This window comes from Rhinopithecus bieti, unplaced genomic scaffold (genome assembly GCF_001698545.2).
Source record: "Rhinopithecus bieti isolate Rb0 unplaced genomic scaffold, ASM169854v2 scaffold_33386, whole genome shotgun sequence".
Lineage (NCBI taxonomy): Eukaryota > Metazoa > Chordata > Mammalia > Primates > Cercopithecidae > Rhinopithecus > Rhinopithecus bieti.
In genome coordinates, this window is record NW_016890667.1 from 1 (window position 1) to 8,017 (window position 8,017).

At 39.5% G+C, this 8,017-nt stretch overlaps 1 pseudogene; it reads left to right on the top strand.

Annotated features, from left to right (window-relative positions):
- Nucleotides 1-965: 965 nt before the first annotated feature.
- On the top strand, nucleotides 966-1,637 carry LOC108525905 (acylglycerol kinase, mitochondrial pseudogene; annotated as a pseudogene).
- Nucleotides 1,638-8,017: the final 6,380 nt, after the last annotated feature.

Here is an 8,017-nt window from a genome sequence, read left to right on the forward strand (position 1 = left end):
CATCAAGGTTTTTTTTCTCAGCTATCAGTTTGGTAAACATTCAAAAGTTTGATACTACACTCCACTGTCAAGCCTGTATAGAAAACAGTCACTCTCATACATTACTAATGGGATTGCAAATTAGTACATTTATCAGTTTGGTAGGGCTGCCATAAGAAACATCGCAGACCAGGTGGCTTAAATAACAGAAAGTTATTTTCTCACCATTCTGCAGCCTAGAAGTCTGAGATCAAGGTGTTGGCAGGACTGGTTTCTTCTGAAGCCTCTCTGCATGCCTTATAGATGGACATCTTCTCCTCTATGTGTCTTCACGTAGTCTTCCCTCTTTACATGTCTGTGTCCTAATCTCTTTTCATAAGGACACCAGTCGAATTGAATTGCGACCCACCCTAATGACCTCATTTCAACTTAATTAATTCTTTAAAGACCCTCTCTCCAAATGCAGTCACATTCTGAGTGACTAGGGCTTAGGACTTCAATATAAGAATTTTACGGGTCACAATTCAACCCACAATTACCCTCATGGAAGGAAATCTAGATATAGCTATCGTGACTACCAATTCATTATCCTTGACCAGCAACTCTACTTCTGGAAATCTATCCTACAGATATACCTGCACACATATAAATTGACATATGTATGAAGATATTCATTTCAGTCTTGTTGAGGCTGAAATATTCATTTCAGACTGGTTGAGTGAACTTTAGTTTGTCTACACAGTGCAAAATTATGCAGCTGTGAAAAGAAATGAGGAAGTTCTCCATGCACAGGTAAGGGCAGATCTCCATGATAAATGAGGAAAAGAATGCACAAAACAGTAATACTAGTATGCTACCTACATAGGATATATACATTTGTATTTGCTTGTATAAAATTTGCATAAGGAAACACTGAAGGCTGAACAACTACAACAAAATGCTAATAAAAGTGGTTACCGAGTGGGACCAGCAATGCAAATCTCTAGATGACGGTGTAATTTAAAACACTTCAAAATCATTGGAAGAAAGCTATTGCTGGGCTCTGCCTGCTGACCTGGGGAGGTCAGTGGCTCTATGAAAACACTGTGATAACCTACTAAGGAGAGCAGCCTGTGAAGAAGCTCAGGTGTTTGGCAATCAGCTCATTCCTCCCAATGCACAAGTGAAGAAGGAAACTGTTTTCTCAGTCCTGCAGCTTGCAAAGGCAAAGCCAGGACTCTATTTGAAAAAAATGCTGCCCTGATTTTACATTTATCCTGGCATAGGTGTGACTATTGCTAAGACAGATTATGAGGTACAAGCCAAGAAATTCCTGGAACTGATGGAAAACACATATGTGATCATTGTTGCAGGAGGAGAGTGGGACACTGCAGGAGGGTTTGTGTACTGGAGTTCTTTCGACGAACAGATGAGGCTACCTTCAGTAAGATTCCCATTGGTTATCCCCACTGGGAGGACCAGTAGTTGAGTCTAACCTCCTTACTGAAAGTGGAAACAAACTCCAACATATTACTGATGCTACACTTGCCATTGTGAACGGAGAGACCAGTTCCATTTGATGTCGTGCTGATCAAGGGTGAAAAGAACAGCTGTGTTTTGCAATGACGGTCTTTGATGGGGGATCCTTCAGAGACAGCTGCATCGAAGTTAGCAGGTAGCTGATACTGCCTAGGCCTCTAAAAATTCAAGTAGAGCCAACTCTTTCAGCAGTCTTAAGGAGTGGGCCTCAGACTCGAGTGAACTCTCTAAATCTTGTTATATGGGGACCTACAGAGCGACCTCCAATGACAAAGGAGACGCCCTGTACAAAGGCCTTTTTTTTGTACGGAGAATATTACGTAAGGCTTACATCTTACTGGGGCCACCAACCACAGGATGCCCTTTCCCAAGAGGTGAGCCGAGAGAATCTGGAAAGATGTGCAGCTGTCCACCATTGAACTGTCCCATTACAACACAGAACAATCGCTTGACCCAACACGCAAAGAAGATTTTTATGAACATCTGCATTGAAGCCGACACCATGCAGGCAAGGAAACTTTATAACTATAGTGAGATCGAAAGCGTGAGAAACGCCAAGCTGGAGCGCCGAGGGCCATGGAGTGTCTCCAAGCCAGCGCAGTGCACCTTTGCCTTGTCCCAGAGGGAGCAGGGAGCATTTTAGCATTGACAGTGAGGAGTATGAAGTGATGCCTGTGGAGGTGAACTGCTGCCCCAGGAACCTGCCGTTCTTCTGATCCTAGGAAGAGAGAAACAGATGTTGGCAAGGGCCCCACTGCAGTGAGGCAGAGCAGAAGACAAGTACTCCCAGACCATCATTTTAAGCCAACAGGGGACCAAAAGGAACAGGTGGGCCGTCAACGCATCCAACAGTGTTGGTCAGAGGGTCCCAAGGTGCATTTTCATGACAAGTACCCCTCCTGCCCCCCTCCAGCAGTGGCTTCCCAAAGTGTTGTCTGTCACCTGGCTTTGCAATCAGTCTTTCCATTAGTGGATGTTTCTGTTTGGTGTGACGGTTGACCCTCCTAAAGCACGGAGCTTTCCTCAGGCTGGTTCAAGATGGAAAAGGACTTCTTCTGTTTCTCCCAAAAGTGCAACGCACAGTGGAGAGCGCCTACAGCTGGGCTTAGCTTGCCTAAGCCCTTTGCCATTCCCATTTTGTTGCTTTGACCGTACTAGGAATTTCCGGGGAAGTGCCTTCCTTCCCTGGGGACCTTTTCCTTTTCTAGGTTCCTCCATGGGTTGCTGCTAATGTTTGTGAGCTCCGGCTCTTGCTTAGCTTTTATTTCAGTTCTATCCTGCAGTCCAGAAATTATGGCAAGGTTGTTTCCCTCTTGCATGGCTACAGTACTGTAAAATGCTAGTTTTATTTTTTAAGGCTAGTGCCATCCCTAAATGGTCTTGCTGAGAGCCGCTTGGGGTGCATGTTGAAAATTGATCTATCTTGGGGTCCACCCCAAAACCTTAACAACCCAATTTGGGAATGGGGGCCTGAGGTATCTGCATTTTTTAAAAAGTCAGGCCACCTTTCCAATGCAGGTGATTCTGTTAATTGGTCCTCAACCGACTTGGAGAAACTAAGTGTTTTAAAAGGCAGTGGTCACAAAGTATTCTGCTCATGTGCCCCCCAAAAGTATTTTGAAAAATGATGTTATCCCTCACCCATCTAAGTGACATCTAAAATTTTTCATGGGAAGTTACGATAGTTGACAAAAGTATGTATTTGCTGCTGGTGTCATGTAAAGTATTGGTATTTTAAAATAAAAACTGTTAGATCAGTATTTTAAATGAAACTATCCAGTACAATTTAAATATCCAACAGTTTGACACCCTTTATTCATTAATAAAAATAATGAGCTAGTTCTTTAGTAGTTGAACATTTTAAATTGGCCTTTTTCTCCTTCTATATTTGCGCATACCACTTTCAGTCAAGAATCCTATCATGAATGTAATCCTACTGTGCTTGGCACTTTTATCATTCGCCCACCCATTATCTTCTTGTGCACAAAAAATATAAATGGAAGTAAGTTTTTTTTTTAGTTCTTGCTTTATATTATCTCAGTCAGAACAAATGTTATCGTAATTATTGGTATATAATGAAAATAATATAATTCTTTGAAGATTTTTTTAGAATGTTGCTTCTGTCCTAATTAGTTCATTTATCCAAGAATAATATGAAATGCTTATTTAGCAGCCTGAGATGGGGTTCAAGCCCTCAGTTGTATTCGTTGTTTCATTTCTTTGTAGACGTAAGCACATAAATTTTTTTTTTTCTATGGGAATAGAAAGAAAAAACATTGGTTAGGCATAAGGGTGTATTAGGGACAACAAGAAAAGAGGGAGCAGGAGTAGAAAGTGAAGTTTTCTATGTACGTTTTTATACACGTTTTTATTTCTAAATCATGTGAATTCAGATAATTAAAATTATATATAATTTTATATTATATGTTTCTACTATATATATGCAGTTATATAGAATTATAATTACATATAAGATATAACATATCATATAATTAACATATAGATATACATAAGCATAGATAGATAAGATAGATAGATAGATAGATAGATAGATACGATAGATGCTTCCCAGCGTGGCTACTGAAATTTCTAGCTACAATTGGATTAACTCTAATCTTTTTACTTTGAAATGGCTATTCTCAGTTTATTAAAGCTTCATCTAAGGGTTTTCAAATTGTGCCCTTGTGAAATAAAGAATATCCCCAGGGACTGCAAATGCTTGCTTTCTTTATATTTTTCTTTGAAGAAAGGAGCTGAGTTTAAGAAGGCTAGAGGAAGTCCAGTTGGATTTGATATTGACCAAACAGGAGACTGCCCAGATGCTATTGATCCCCTGCACTCAGCAGCACAAACGCCCTTGGGTGTGCATTACTTCAAGCAAACGGAAGTGTGCCCCGCTGAGAGTGGGGATGCCTGGCTGGGGTGGAAGGACTCGAGTGCACCACATCCAGCTGGGAGTGAGATTCCTGGAGAAAGCACCCACAGCACTCTGAGCCTGCTTGCAGCCCAACGGCCTCGCTGAGAATGCTACATTTAAAAGTGCAGTTTTGGATGATTCCCAGAAGATTTTGTGGTTGATGTAAGTGGAAATCACATTGCTATTATTCCTTCATTATTCATTCAATAATGGTCATTTGTGAACAGCCCATTAGACAGTAATGTTATGTCTTCTTTAGGACCGAATGAAGGAGGACTGTGATTTTAGCTTTGGACAAATAATCTGTATTTAACATCACAATGTAGTTCATATTTTCCATTAACCTTGCTCTTAGAACAAGTTGTCTTTTCTCAAGGGACAACAATAACAAATTTTAAAGACAGGATAACTATTTGCAAAAGCAAAGCAGCAATAAACTAGTTCTTTTACCCAATAAGGTATTATTGTTCATTGAAATTATGTCTGTGGGTCTCACCCCATTAGCATTTGTGGGGAGAAAACTGTTGTTCTGAGGGAAAGGAGTGGGGAAGCTATCCTCCTTTTCTGAAGAAAACCTATGGGTTACAAGGGTTAGAATTATGTAGTTGTAATGAGAACTTCAGGAAGTAATGACAAGTATGAGAGAGAAAATAGGATAAGAGACTATTTAGTTTGATTTAGTACTTATAGTTCAGAGTTCTTAATAAATTCCTAGCTACAAGATGATTGCATACAATTATACCTCATCTCTTCAAGAAAGAACAAATGTATTAAGCACATCATTTGGGGCTCATGTTCCAACATCTTAAGATATGTACATTTTGATGTCAGGATTTATGTATGAGCATTTTGAAAAGTTCTATGTTTTATTGGAACCAAAATGCTATTTGCTTTGATATTTACCTTAGCTACTAACAAGAGACAAATAGTTTATTTTATTTGAAATTCATACAAAATGTTGATTCTTTTATACATAAACTGACAACTGCTATGGCTCAGCCATGATGTTGGGTGTGTGGGTAGCCCATTTTCCAATGAGTATTTTATTTTATTTGAATCATGTGCTTTGTGAGTGATGACTTCATGTCTTCAGCTGCTGTTTTGCTGTCTCTTCCTTTCAGTTTTATGCGCAAAAGGCATTTTGAGGTCCACGGACCTGAATGATTTGTTTTGTAGCAAATAGCTTCCATTAGAGGTATGAGGCATTTCCTATTATTTCTTGGAACTATATTTAAGGGGTGGAAAATATCTTTTGAGTAGTTTATCCATTTGCAGACCGGTGGTGTATGCTCACAGTGCTGCAGTACCTGAATTAGTGAGCTGCGTATTCAAAAGATATTGCTTTAGGCTAAGTTTTAATAGATATTTCAAGGAACTCAAAGAGAAATCTTTGACAAAAGTGACAGAAGAGTTTTTTGAATGTGCAGTCTAATTCAGATCCATTTAAATGGGGTGTGGGGTGGATGGGGAACACAGTACCATATCTTCACAAAATTCACCTACAGAAGAGCTAGTTCCAGCAACTTAAAGACTTGATTTGGCTTCAAGTCAAACTTTCTCTTTCCAGCTGCAACACATTGTGTTCCTTAGAAAGATAATGGGAGAGATTTGATACCCAGCAATTCTAGTGTCAAAGCATGTGATCCCTTTTGCTCTGTGTAAGACTGCTTTGTAAGTAGCAATCGTGGTGTTACCCAGAATGGCAATAGCACTGGCTGCAGTACTGTGAGTGGCTTTGTCCAGAGGAGTTAGAAGCTTAAGTTAGCATTCAGTCATCCAATAGTACCTTCTCTGCTTAACAATAGTAGATTGATGATGATGATGATGATGATGATGATGATGATAGTGATGATGATAATAGTGGTGATGATGATGATGATGATGATGATGATAGCAGTAGTGAGTCATCTGTGGATAGCACTTTAAAATTTACAAAGCACTTTCACATCCATTAGTTCATTTGATCCTCCATTCTACCTTGTGAGTGAAGGTAGGAAAAGATCTTTTCCCATTTTGTAAGTTAAAAGATGGGGCTCAGGGAACTTAAGTGATGTGTGCATGACCACACAGCATATAATTGCAGAGCTGGACTTCCAGTCCAGAACTCTGCCCTCTCCTTCATATACAATTGTAACCAGAAGACTCATCTGTCAGTAGCCTTCAGTATTGCCGATGCACATTGTTTATTTTCTGATGACCTTAAAAGGCATAGAACTTGGCACACAGTGAGCTTTTGATGACTATTGTGAACCAGTTAGTAGATCCTTCTTTTCTTAATCATGGTTGAAGAATTATGTAGGACAGTGTTCCCTCAAGGTCAGGGAGACAATGGTGTGAATCTTTTCATCTATTCAAACACTTAAAAGCAACCTAAAGAATGCTCTATTTTATTAGTACTAACAGTCCAAATTTGATGAGGAAATGCTTGGAACCATAATGAAGAGAACCCATTAATAGCTGAGGAAGGCCACATGGAGGACCTTTTGATGCTAAACTGAAGTCTCGAGAGGCATGGATCATAACCAGGGAAAATCGTCCTTCAAGATAAGATTCAAGAAAATGATTGGTTGCATAAGGGAAAATAGTGTACACTTGGGTATTGGTGTTGATTTTACAGAAAGTGCAGTTGTAGAACTATAAAAGGACTCATGATCAGATAAAATAATGTCACCTGGGGAAAGCTCATTGACATCCAGAACCCTTCCTCCACCCCAGTACTATTATCTTGCTGAATTTGCCAGTGTCCAAGGTCTAACTTAGGCCTCCTAAGAAGCCTGTTTTGTCAGTACTCCACAAAACTGGAGTCAGAGACTGACATTTAAAATTAGAATGCTAGTGTCACCATTTACAGTGGGATTGGGGACACTGGGGTCCTCTCATCATTTATATGCCAAATGATTTCAGAAGAGCCAGATCTGGAGGAATTAGATATATGATCCTAACATTCGATGGCTTGGTAATGCATCTGTGTCCACAGAGGCCATGGCATTGAGACCTTTTAGTCATGTATTCATTAATTAACTCATTTAGTTAACAAATTATTATTGAGGACCTAATATGTCTCAGGCCCTGTTCTGGGAACAGTAGACTTTCCTATATTGACAGGTAAAGTTCGTGAGCAAGAGCACACTCTGGTCTGGACAATACTGCCTGGATGCTACCAACTTTGGCCTTGGTTATTCCTTTTCTCTCATTGCATGATTGACAACTCTGCTTTCTGATCATCTTACTGTTTTAACTTGTTAATACTTTCAGTTAGTTTATTAGAAAGAGTGGCTGCTCCCAAATACATCTTGTTTTCCTGAGGTTTCTTTGCATGTTTGTGCTCTGAGTCACTCAGTGTTGATTTTACAGATAAATTCTCTGAAAATATTAGTCAACCTTTTCTTTCATGAACTTCCAATAGTGTTTAGGGGTGCAGGATAGGTTATGGGACTTCAGAATTGCTAGAATGTGCCTACTAAAGTACAGTCCAATGAAGAAAATGAATTTAGTGAAAACATCATCTTACTTTTCAAGCCCTCATATTTATTTTATAAAACTGATCATTGTCAAATATTAGCATTATTCTTAGGGCTGATCTTACCATGGACAGCTTATCTT